We start from the raw sequence: 13,163 nt of genomic DNA on the forward strand, positions 1-13,163 counted from the left end.
ATAATAAGCACCAAATACAGTTTTCTTCCTGTGGAGCTGATGGGTGCAGGACTTCTCTTGAGCACCTTGTGGCGGCATGTGAGTGTATTGTCCATCACTCCCAGCAATGACTCCCCAGAGAACCATTATCAGCTCAAATTTAATGCTACAATATCAAAGCACAGCAGGTAGCTCATCTCTCAACTGAGGCCTAATGCCCATCAAGACTCAAAAATAGGCCCAAATTAATTCTTCAGCACCTTCCCGGTTAAAAAGGACCTGTTGTCTGTCTACTAAATGCAAATATCGATACAATTTAAATGGCAATTTATTCTATTTGGCAAATTCAATTCCCTGAGGCTGGGCAATAACATCCTTATTTGATGGGTTTCACACGATTGATCCACTACCTAGCATGTAGACGGGTCATTCCTCAGTGATATGCAGCATAATTTGTGGCTCTCTATAAGTGTACAAGGAGTTTTTACGGTGGACCGCTGATTGAAGTTGACTGCACAAAGACTCTGGCTTGTCCTGAACCCGTTTACCCAGAAGATTAACTGTAAGAGTAATAAAAAGATGGGGTACTGGGCTAACGGTCGGATACTTGGTAGTGTGGATGAGCAGAGGGATCTTGGTGTCCATGTACACAAATCTTTGAAAGTTGCCACCCAGGTAAATAGTGCGGTGAAGAAGGCATATGGCGTACTGGCTTTTATTGGTAGAGGAATTGAGTTCCGGAGTACTGAGGTCATGTTGCAGTTGTATAAGACTCTGGTGCGGCCACATCTGGAGTATTGTGTGCAGTTTTGGTCGCCATACTATAGGAAGGATGTGGAGGCACTGGAACGGGTGCAGAGGAGGTTTACCAGGATGTTGCCTGGTATAGTAGAAAGATCGTATGAGGAAAGGCTGAGGCACTTGGGGTTGTTTTCATTGGAGAAAAGAAGGTTTGGGGTGACTTGATAGAGGTGTATAAGATGATTAGGGGTTTAGATAGGGTCGACAGTGAGAATCTTTTTCCACGTATGGAGTCAGCTATTACAAGGGGGCATAGCTTTAAATTAAGGGGGGGTAGGTATAGGACAGATGTTAGGGGTAGGTTCTTTACTCAGCGAGTCGTGAGTTCATGGAATGCCCTGCCAGTAGCAGTGGTGGACTCTCCCTCATTATGGGCATTTAAGCGGGCATTGGATAGGCATATGGAGGATAGTGGGCTAGTGTAGGTTAGGTGGGCTTGGATCGGCGCTACATCGAGGGCCGAAGGGCCTGTACTGCGCTGTATTCTTCTATGTTCTATGTTCTATGTTCTATGGATCTCTGGGTTAACAGTTCAGTATTACTGCAGCTAAACTATCGCCTCCCTTTCCAGACTCTCAGACGGCATCACAAATTTGATTTTCCTGACAACTTATATTTGGAATTAAACAAAAGAAAATAAATTTCCAAGACTCCATCTAACCCTCATCTTTGACTTTCCAAATTCAGATTATTTGAATGTTGTCCCCAAACAGGTTCTCTTCAGATTTGAAAAAGTGGCAAGTTGTTGGGGAGAAGGTAATTTGTCAAGTCCTACCAGCTCTTGAATGAGATTGAAGTCAAAACATGCCTTTCTGCTCAGCCATGAGAATTCCTGGTGGTTAAAGACAAACAGGTTTTCTGTTACTTGATGACCTGAAGTTGCTTGTAAAATATCTTTAAAGCTGAATGCAGTGCCTCCTGGAGCATGTAGTTGGCTGTGAACAGTGTTTTGTTGACTGTCTGATAATAAAGTGATACTTACTCCCATGTCTAACATGAAACTTATGAGATGCCCATTGTTATGAATACTGACTTGTCAAAATGTTTGGTCTGTGACACTGAGTTTCCCTCAAAAAACCTCTTCTGCCTTCTATTGGAGACTGTTCTACCTCATTTACCACTTTTTTGGATAGTTCTATCGTCTATTGTATTTCTCGTAGCTATGTCCTGTTTCTGCATACTTTGCTGATGATTTAATTTATAATTATTTTACAAGAGAAGTGTTCCAATTTAACAGCTGGACATAATTTACTCCTATGAGGGTCTTTTTGTGATAAAATTTTAGAGAGAGCTATTTGCATCCGGTGTCAGTTCTACCCACTTCATTGTTTATCCTCTGCCTTTTTTAAAACCATTCTGTATCTTCGGAAGTGTGTGGACTTCAATGACCTTCTATGTGAAGTCTAATCTTCTTCTCATGTGTTTCTTCCAAAGCTCTGCTTTGTTCGTTATCACAATGGCATTCTCTAGAGTCTTTGTTATTTGGACTGTAATAACTATGACAGAGACTCATTCGTAATTCCTACAATAATTTGGTCTCTCATTTAAGTCAACATTGTTGCTTTTGCCATAAGTCTGTAAAGATTATGAATTACATCATCAATGGGTTCTTCTGGATACTATATTCTTCTGTTAAATCTTGCTCTTTTAAGACTTGCATTAATTCTGAATTTTACATATTTGTTAAAGTTTTTCGGTACCTCTTTGAATATATCTGTTGTATGTTTTCCCCTTGGCAAGCAATAATATCATCTGTCATGCTCCCAATTGTGAATTTAAGTGAATTTACTTGTTCAGCTTCTAACTTAGGATCCAGTTTTGAAGATAGATCATACCTCAAGACTTGTTTTATTCTAACAAAATTGGACTTCCTGGAGAAAATAAAGAACTGCAGATGCTGGAGATCTGAAACTAAAACAGATTGCTGGTGAAACTCAACAGGTCTGAAAGCACCTGTCAGAAGAAAACAGAGTTACCATTTGAATTCTGGTGACAATTAATCAGAACTCATGAGTAGATCAAGTCTGAAGTTCAGATTAAGAGTCACCAGTCTTGAAATTGTGCTTTATTCACACAGATGCTATCAGACTTGCTGAGTAGAGTCAGCAATTTGTGTTTTTATGTCCAATTTTGTGTTCCATTTGGCCCATCTGTGAAATTAATTCTTTCTGGCAGGACGTTTCCTGTTGCTGTGGTTTCCTCATATGTAAATGATCTTCTTTAAAGTTTTTTTTGTTGTAGTAATGGTGGCTAGCCCATATTTCCTACAGTCTGACTGGACGCAGCTGTTTTGGAGGTTCCAGTCATTTCAGAAATACAGAATTATTATGGTACGAAAGGAGGCCACAGAGATAAGTTAAACTTGATGCCAAACTCCATTACCCTGCATATTTAAACTATCGTCCAGCACCCTCTTGCATGCCTCAATTGAACCTACTTCCACTACATTTCCAGACAGTGAATTTCAGTCTCTACCTATTCAGGAGTTAAAAACATGTTAACCTCACATTAAATTTGTGACTATTAATGAGGATTTCTACATGTTGTGACGGAATCATCTTCGTCTTTAACTTTAAATGACTGTGGTTATGGTTTCTCTGGTTCTCCACACCCAGCCTGTGCAAGCCTCTCTCCTGTTAGTTATTTTTTCTCTCCACGTGTCTCAAGGACAACTCTGCATTGTGACGTTGAATCTCAAGTGGAAGTTTATTTGTTTAATTCTTCCCAATTCAGTCTGAATTACAGTACCATTTAAAATTTCCCTTTCGTGGTCGGTATTTTAGTACTGATTCAGACAATCCTCAATGTCTGTTCACTCACTGGCAGAACTTAATCTCAGGACCTCTCCCACATTCCAGTGCCTTGCAATGCAGATTGCAATTTTGCCTTGGATCAATAGGTTTCTTCTGTTCCAGCCCTTGTCTGAAATGCTTTCATTATGACTTTTTGGAGGTATTTTCAGTGTTGGATACTACAACAAAAACCTTACAGTTGTTGCCCTCAGCAATCGGGGGATATCTGTTTTCCTTACCCCACAGGAGAGAAGACTAAACTCATGTGGGCCAAACCCATCGTTTCAGGATAACAAGGAACAGATTTAAAAAGAACCGAAGAGAAATTATTTGTCTCAAAGGGTTGTGAATCTGTGGAATTCCCTACCCCTGAATGCAGTGGGTGCTGGGGCATTGAGTAAATTTAAAGGGGAGATAGACAGATTCTTAATTAGTAAAAGGTTGAAGGGTTCTGGGCAATGGTCGGAAAGTGGAGCTGACATCAAGGTGAAATCAACTATGATCGCAAAGAATTGTGGAGCAGGTTCAAGGGACTGAATTGCCTACACCTGTTCTGAGCTCTTATGTTCTTCCGTTACCATCAGCCCTTGTCGTTCAATGGAATTACTATCATTGAATCTCCCAATAACAACATCCTGCGGATTGACCAGAAGCTGGACTGAATTTGATTTATTAACACTGCGGTAATATGGGCAGCTCAGAAGGGGCGGCACGGTGGCTCAGTGGTTAGCACTGCTGCCTCACAATGCCAGGGACCCAGGTTCAATTCTCGCCTCTGTCTGTGTAGAGTTTGCATATTCTCCCCGTGTCTGTATGGGTTTCCTCCCACAATCTAAAGATGTGCAGGTTAGGTGAATTGGCCATGCTGAATTGCTCACAGTGTTAGGTGCATTAGCCAGGGGTAAATATAGGGGAATGGGTGTGGGTGGGTTACTCTGCAGAGGGTTGGTATAGACTTGTTGGGCTGAAGGGCCTGTTTCCACACTGTAGAGAATATGAAAAAATGTGAGGAATCCTGCACTGTAGTATGGGACCATGAGCAAGCCATTCTGCTCATTGAGCTTGCTCCACCCTTTATTCAGATAATGGCTGATCGAACACTCCAATGCCTTTTACCAACCCGATTTCCATAATCTTTTGCACAATTGGTGATCTGAAGTCTATCAAACGGGGTGGCACGGTGGCTCAGTGGTTAGCACTGCTGCCTCACAGCGCCTGGGTCCCAGGTTTGATTCCAGCCTCGGGCAACTGTCTATAGGGAGTTTGCACATTCTCCGCGTGTCTGCATGGGTTTCCTCCAGCTGCTCTGGTTTCCTTCCACAGTCCAAAAAGATGTCCAGGTCAGGTGAATTGGCCATGCTAAATTGCCCAAAGTGTTAGGTGCATTAGTTAGGGGTAAACGTACTGTAGGGGAATGGGTCTGGGTGGGTTACTCTTTGGAGGATTGGTGTGGACTTTTTGGGCCAAAGGGCCTATTTCCACACTGTAGGGAATTGAATCTAAATTCCAATTAAATATATCAAATATATTCGAGGAACAGTCGATTTTTTTGACAACTTTTTAAGGTTAAATATATGGCCTGACTATCACATGGATACTACTTTTGAGGGGCTGAAATTCATGCCCATCAAAATTCATACTGTATCATTAACAGAAGCCCAATTGCTCTCTAAATGAGTAAAGAAAAATAAATGAATTATAGTAATTCTGAAAACCTGGAGAGGAACGAAACAGCCAGCTGACTGGAAGACCGGGAGTGGAGCAAAACAACCGCCAGACTGGAAGCTGCAGCGGGATGTGACTCATAAATGTTGATCTGTTATCTGTGAATAACTAGGGTCAACTTCTACACAAGATGTGTGAAAAATTCCAGATTATTTGGCCAAAAATAGGGAGTCGGCTTTTACATGAGATTGACTATGAGTATATACGGCAGTCAAAGATTGAACATCCATAAGAACATAAGAACTAAGAGCAAGAGTAAGCCATTTAGACCTTTGGGCTCGCTCCACCATTTAATAAGATCATGGCTGACTTTTTTGTGGCTTCAGCTCCACTTACCCGCCCTCTCACCATAATACTCAATTCCTTTACTGTTCAAAAAATTATCAGTCTGAGCTTTAAAAACAATAAGTGAGGAAATCATTTCACTGGGCAGGGAATTCCATAGATTCACAACACTTTGGGTGAAGAAATTCCTAAATCTGACTCCCCCTAATTTTGACACTATGCCCTCTTGTACTAGTTTCACCGGCCAGTGGAAATATCCTCTACTTCTAACTTATCCATTTCCTTCAGATCCCCTCTCATTCTTCTAAGATCCAATGAAAGAATCCCAATCCACTCAGTCTCTCCTCATAGGCGAACCCCCTCAACTCCGGAATCAACTAAATGAACCTCCTCTGGACCTCCTGTAGGGCCAGTGCATCCTTTCTCAAGTAAGGAGACCAAAACTGTACACGGTATTCCAGATATAGCCTTACCAGCACCTTTTACAGTTGCAACATAGCCTCTCTGCTTTTAAACTCAATCCCTTTAGCATTGAAGAACAGAATTCCATCTCCCTTCTTAATTAGCTGTTATACCTGCAGACCAACCTTCTGTGATTCATGCCAGGGACCCAGGTCCCTCTGCACAGCAGCAAGCTGCAGTTTGTTATCATTCAGATAATAGTCCTTTTTAATGTTATTCCCATAAAATGGATGACGTTACATTTATTAACATAATACTCCATCTGCCAGACCATTGCCCATTCTCTTAATCTATCCATGTCCCTCTGCACACTTCACTCTCCCACTCACCTTTGTGTCATCCGCAAACTTTAACACATTACAAGTGGTTCCCAAATCCAAATAATCTATGTAAGCCCCTCTGGGGTTGAAAATTCCACATTTGCACATACTTCTGTGCAAAGAATTGCTCCTCATCTCACATAACTCACCACTTAATTCCCCAAAGCATGTCTACCATTTGCATGGCACAAGTCAGGAGTGTGTGTGTGATAGAATACTCCCCATTTGTCTGGGTGCAGTCACTCCAATAATACTCAAGAAGATGCCTCAATTTAGGATAAAGTAGCCCACTTGAGTAGCCCAATATTCCCAACCATTCACTCCTTCAACTATTGATGTTTAGTAACAGCAAAATGTACCATCTCAAGATGCATTGCAGAAATTTTCCAAAGCTCCTTGGAAAAAAAATCTTCCAAACCCATGCCTGCTATGATCTAGAAAGACAAGGACAGCAGATACATGGGGACACCAACGTTGCAAGTTCTTCTTTATGCCACTCACCATCCAGACTTGGAATATAGTGTTCTTTGTGATAAACAACAAAAGAATAAATAGCAAAGAAAATTACAGCACAGGAACAGGCTCATTGGCCCTCCAAGCCTGCGTGATCCAGGTCCTCTATCTAAACCTGCCTCCTATTTTATGAGGATCTGTATCCCTCTGCTCCCTGCTCATTCATGTATCCATCTGGATACATCTTAAATGAAGCAATTGCGCCTGCTTCTACCACCTCTGCTGGTAATGCATTCCAGGCACCCACCACTCTCTGTGTAAAGATCTTTCCATGCATATCTTCCTTAAACTTTTCCCCTCTCACCTTGAACTCATGAACCTCAGTAATTAAGTCCCCCACTCTGGGAAAATATTTCTTGCTACCTACCCTGACTATACCTCTCATGATTTTGCAGACCTCAATCAGGTCACCCCCTCAACATCCATCTTTCTCATGAAAATAATCCTAATCTATTGAACTGATCTTTATTGCTAACACCCTCCATAGCAGGCAACTTCCTGATAAACCTCCTCTGTACTCTTTCCAAAGCATCCACATTATTTTAGTAATACTGTGACCAGAACTGTGTGCAGTATTCCAAATGAGGCTGAACCAAAGTCCAATACAACTATAAGATGACCTGCCAACTCTTGTGTTCAATACCCCGTCCAATGAAGGAAAGCATGCCATGTGCCTTCTTGACTATTCTTTTGATCTGCGTTTCTACCTTCAGGGTACAATAGACCTGAACACCCAGATTTCTTTGTACATCAATGTTCTCCAGGGCTTTTTCATGTACCATCGGGTTTGGTCTTGAATTGATATTCCAAAATGCATCACCTTGCTTTTGCCCGGATTGAACTCCATCTGCCAATTCTCCGCCCAACTCTCCAATCTATCTATATTCTGCTGCATTCTCTGACAGTATCCTTCACTGTCTGCTCCTTTACCAATCTTAGTGTCATCTGCAAACTAGCTAATCAGATGTCCTATACATTCTTCCAGATAATTTATGTCTATCACAAACAATAGTAGTCCCAGCATGGATCCCTGTGAAACACCACTGGTCATAGTTCTCCATTTTGAGGATCTCCCTTCCATTACTACACTCTGTCTCCTGTTGCCCAGCCAGTTCTCTATCCATCTAGATAGTACACCCTGGACCCCATGTGACTTCATCTTCTCCATCAGCCTATCACGGGGAACTGTATCAAACGCCTTACTGAAGTCCAACTATATGACAGCTACAGCCCTTCCCTCATCAATCAATTTTGCTACTTCCTCAAAGCATTCTATTAAGTTGGGAAGACATGACCTTCCCTGCACAAAACCATGCTGCCTATCACTAATAAGCCCATTTTCTTCCAAATGTGAATAGATCCTATCCCTCAGTGTCTTCTCCAGCAGCTTCCCTACCACTGACATCAGGCTTACCAGTCTGAATTACCTGGATTATCCCTGTTATTCTTCTTAAACACGGGGACAATGTTAGCAATTCTCCAGTCTTCTAGGACCTCTCCCATGTTGAAGGACGCTGCAAAGATATCTGTTAAGACTCCACCTATTTCCTCTCTTGCTTCCCTCAGTAACCTGGGATTGATCCCATCCGGATCCACCTTAATGCCTTTTAGACTATCCAACAGCTCCTCCTTCCTTTTGCTGACTTGACCTAGAGTAATCAAAATTCTATCCCTAACCTCAACATCCATCATGTCCCTCTCCTCGGTGAATACCAATGCAAAGTACTCATTAAGAATCTTGCCAATTTTCTTTGACTCCATACATAACTTACCTGCTTTGTCATTGAATAGTTACCCTCTTGCTCCTTATATACATATAAAAGGCTTTTGAATTTTCCTTAACCCTGTTTGTGAAGGATATTTCATGACCACTTTTAGCCCTCTTAATTCCTCATTTCAGATTGGTCCCAATATTCTTCCAAAGCTTTGTTTGTTTTCAATCACCTGGACCTTATATATGCTTCTTTTTTCCTCTTAGCTAGTCTAACAGTTTCACCTGTCATCCATGGTTCCCTAATCTCACCAATTCTATCCCTCATTTTCACAGGGATATGTCTGTCCTGAACTCTAATCAACCTCTCTTTAAAAGCCTGCCACATATCAAATGTGGATTTACCCTCAAGCAGCTGCTTCCAACCCATATTCCCCAGCTCCTGCTGAATTTTGCTCTGGTTGGCCTTCCTCCAATTAGCACTCTTCCTTTAGGACCACTTTCATCTTTGTCCATGAGTATTCTAAAACTTACAGAATTATGATTACTATTCCCAAAGTTAAAAATCACACAACACCAGGTTTTAGTTCAACAAGTTTATTTGTAAGCATTAGTTTTCGGAGCGCTGCTCCTTCATCAGGTGGTTGCGCAGTGTAAGATCATAAGACACAGAATTTATTGCAAATATTTATAGTGTGATGCAACTGAAACTATATGTTGAAAAAGATCTGGATTGTTTGTTGAGTCTCTCATCTTTTAGAATGGCCATGTTGGTTTCCGTTCTTTCATATGTAAATTCAAGAACATTTTTTAAAGCTACATTCTCAAGTGAACTTTAAGAATAGGTGCCTTGTCAGCTTAGATAATGCATTGAAGGTGTGAGGCGCCCTCTGCGAGGCTGTCTGTGCCCCAATGTTCAGACTGATTCTAATCCAAAAAAGGGTTTACAGAATCTTACATGGATTCATGCAGTTTTTGAGCAAAATAAAATAAAATGTAATTCTGCAAATTCAAATTCACCCCACCAATGTGTGTGCGTGCATGGAGATGTATGAGTATCTGAGAGAGAGTGTGAGTATGAGGGCAAGGGTGAGAGTGAGAGATACAATGGTGTCACCTGTCATGTTACATGAATCCAAGCTCCCGGTTAAGGCCATCCTCCTGGGTACAGAACTTTGCTATCAGCCTCTGTTCGGCCTCTTTGCATTGTTGCCTGTCCCGAAATCTGCCTTGGAGGATGGTCATCCGAAGGTCCAAGGTCACCTGGACCGATTAAGTCTTCTCTGACTGGGAGGGAACACCCCTGTCTGTTGATTGTTCTGCAGTGTCCATTCATCCATTGCCGTAGTCTCTGCTCCAGTGTCACCAATGTATCATGATAATCTGATGAAGGAGCAGTGCTCTGAAAGCTTGTGCTTCCAAATAAACTTGTTGGACTATAACCTGGTGTTGTGTGATTTTTAACTTTGTGCACCCCAGTCCAACATCGGTACCTCCAAATCATATTCCCAAAGTAAACCTGTACTGAAACTTCAACCACCTGGCCGGGCTCATTCCCCAACACCAGGTCCAGTATGGCCCCGTCCTGAGTTCGACTGTTTATGTACTGCTCTTTAAAACCCTCCTGGATGCTCCTTACAAATTCTGCTTGATCTAAACCTCTAACACTAAGTGAATCTCAGTTAATGTTGGGAAAATTAATATCTCCCATCACCACCACGCTGTTGCTCCTTTACTTTTTTCACGATCTGTTTACATATTTGTACCTCCATCTCACACTCGTTGTTGGGAGGCCTGTAGTACAGTCCCAACATTGTTACCGCACCCTTCCTACTTCTGAGCTCTACCCATATTGCCTCATTGCTCAAGTCCTCCATAGTGCCCTCCTTCAGCACAGCTGTGATATCCGCTCTGACCAGTAATGCAACTCCTCCACCCATTTTACCTCCCTCTCTAGCCCACCTGAACATCTATAACCTGGGATATTTAGTTGCCAATCTTGCCCTTCCCTCAACCAAGTCTCAATAATAGCAATAACATCATACTCCCAGGTAATAATCCAAGCCTTAAGTTCATCTGCCTCAGTTACTACAGCTTTCGCATTAAAGTAAATGCACCTCAGACCACCTGCCCTTTTTTGTTCATCACCTACTCCCTGCCTACTCTTCCCCTTAGTCACGCTGACTCCATTACTTGTTCCTTACAGGCTTTAGTTACTACCTCCTTACTGTCCACTAACTGCCTCATTTGGTTCCCACCCCCTGCCACATTAGTTTAAACCCTTCCCAACAGTGTTAGCAAAAGCATTCCCTTGGACATTGGTTCCAGTCCTGCCCAGGTGTAGACCGTCTGATTTGTAACAGTTCCACCTCCCTGGAACTAGCCCCAATGTCCCAAAAATCTGAACGCCTCCCTCCATCTCTCAGGCCACTCATTCATCCGGACTATTCTATCATTTCTACTCTGACTTGCATGTGACACTGGTAGCAATCCTGAGATGACTTTTTAACTTGGCTCCTAACTCTCTAAATTCTGCTTGTCAGACCTCATCCCATTTTTCTACCTATATCATTGGTGCCTACATGCACCACAACAACTAGCCATTCATTTTGCCCTTCAGATTGTCCTGCAGGCGATCTAAGACAACCCAGACCCATGCACCTGAGAGGCAACATACCATTCAGGAGTCTCGTTTTCGACCACAGAACCGCCTATCTACTCCCCTATGACTATTGCCCTTCCATGCTTCCATGCCCTTCCATGCTTCTGTACAGCAGAGCCAACCAAATTGCCATGAACCTGGCTGCTGCTGCCTTCCCCTGGTGAACCATCTCCCCCAACAGTATCCAAACTGGAATACCTGTTTTGGAGGCAGATGACCGCAGGAGACACCCTGTACTGCCTTCCTGGTCTCTGTCTGCCTTTTGGTCACCAATTCACTTTCTCCCTCAGCAAACCTAATCTGTGGCGTCACCAATTCACTAAATGTCCAAGACCTCATCAGCATCGTGGACATTCCAAAGTGACCACATTTGCAGCCCCAGAGCCGTCATACAGTCTACTTGCTGCATGTGAAGGAGTCAGGGATATCAGCCACATCCCTGAGCTCCTATATTGAGCAAGAGGAGCACAACATGGGTCTGAGATCTCCTGTCATTTTTAATCTTAAGCTTAACTTAGCCCAACTATAACATCAAATAATAGATAAATGAAATTTTTTTTTTAACCAAACACACTGCTTACCAGCACAGAAAGAAAAAAAGAAAAAAGAAAAGCCTTACCTTATCCACACACCATAGACTTTTGTTTTGCTTGGAAGAGGAGGGTGGGAGAGAGACACTACATGTAGAGGCTCAGGTTTAGCCACTGCCCAAATATATCAATGCACTCACCTTCCCAGAATGCAATTTGACTGCTCCCACTGAGCTCCACTGCTGCAAAAAAACTGCGCATAAATTCGAGAACTCCCTCCCTAAATTATTGTGGGTCCAGCTGCCAAATGGATTACAACATTTCAACTGTTTAAGAAGGATGGTAAAGACAAGCCAGGGAACTATAGACTAGTGAGCCTGACCTCATTGGTGGGTAAGTTGTAGGAGTGAATTATGAGGGGCATGGATAGGATAAATAGACAAAATCTTTTCCCTGGAATCGGGGAGTCCAGAACTAGAGGGCATAAGTTTAGGGTGAGAGGGAAAAGATATAAAAGAGACCTAAGGGGCAACTTTTTCACGCACAGGGTGGTACATGTATGGAATGAGCTGCCAGAGGAAGTGGTGGAGGCTGGTACAATTGCAACATTTAAGAGGCATTTGGATGGGTATATGAATAGGAAGGGTTTGGAGGGATATGGGCCGGGTGCTGGCAGGTGGGACTAGATTGGGTTGGGATATCTGGTCGGCATGGACGGGTTTTCCCATGCTGCACATCTCCATGACTCTATGACTCTATGACATCCCATTCTAAAAGATGAAAGACTTGATCTAAAATTGTTTAATGTATCATCACATCTCCACAATACTGTACTCATTTGGCTATAAATTCTGTATAATCTTATACTCCACAACTTCCTGAGGAAGGAGCAGCGCTTCAAAGCTAGTGCTTCCAAATAAATCTGGTAGACTGTAACCTGGTGTTGTGTGATTTTTAACTTTGTCCTCCTCAGTCCAACATGGGCACCTTCAAGTCAAGATGAAAGACAGAGCAGTTGGCTATCTGTTTGCCTCCCTTCCTTCCTGTGGAGATGTTCTGGTATTGATTTAATATTCAAACGTCACAGAATTTGACCATGATTGAATGAGTGGAGTTACATGTCTGGCTGGTGATTGCTACATTAAAAACAATGTAAAGCCTATGTAAAAATAGCATTTAAAAAAATGCTTTTCTGAACAAACACACAAATTGCTGGAAAAGCACAGCAAGTCTGGCAGCATCTGTGAAGAGAAACCAGAGTTAACGTTTAGAGTCCAGTGACCCTTTCCCAGAACTGGACCCAAAATATTAACTCTGATGTCGGCTGCCAGACCGGCCTGAGCCTTGGTAAAAACAAGAGTCTAGATTAGAGTGGTTCTGGAA

This window comes from Chiloscyllium plagiosum, unplaced genomic scaffold (genome assembly GCF_037043375.1).
Source record: "Chiloscyllium plagiosum isolate Xiang-an unplaced genomic scaffold, Cpla_swu_hap1 HiC_scaffold_2, whole genome shotgun sequence".
Classification (NCBI taxonomy): Eukaryota; Metazoa; Chordata; class Chondrichthyes; order Orectolobiformes; family Hemiscylliidae; genus Chiloscyllium; species Chiloscyllium plagiosum.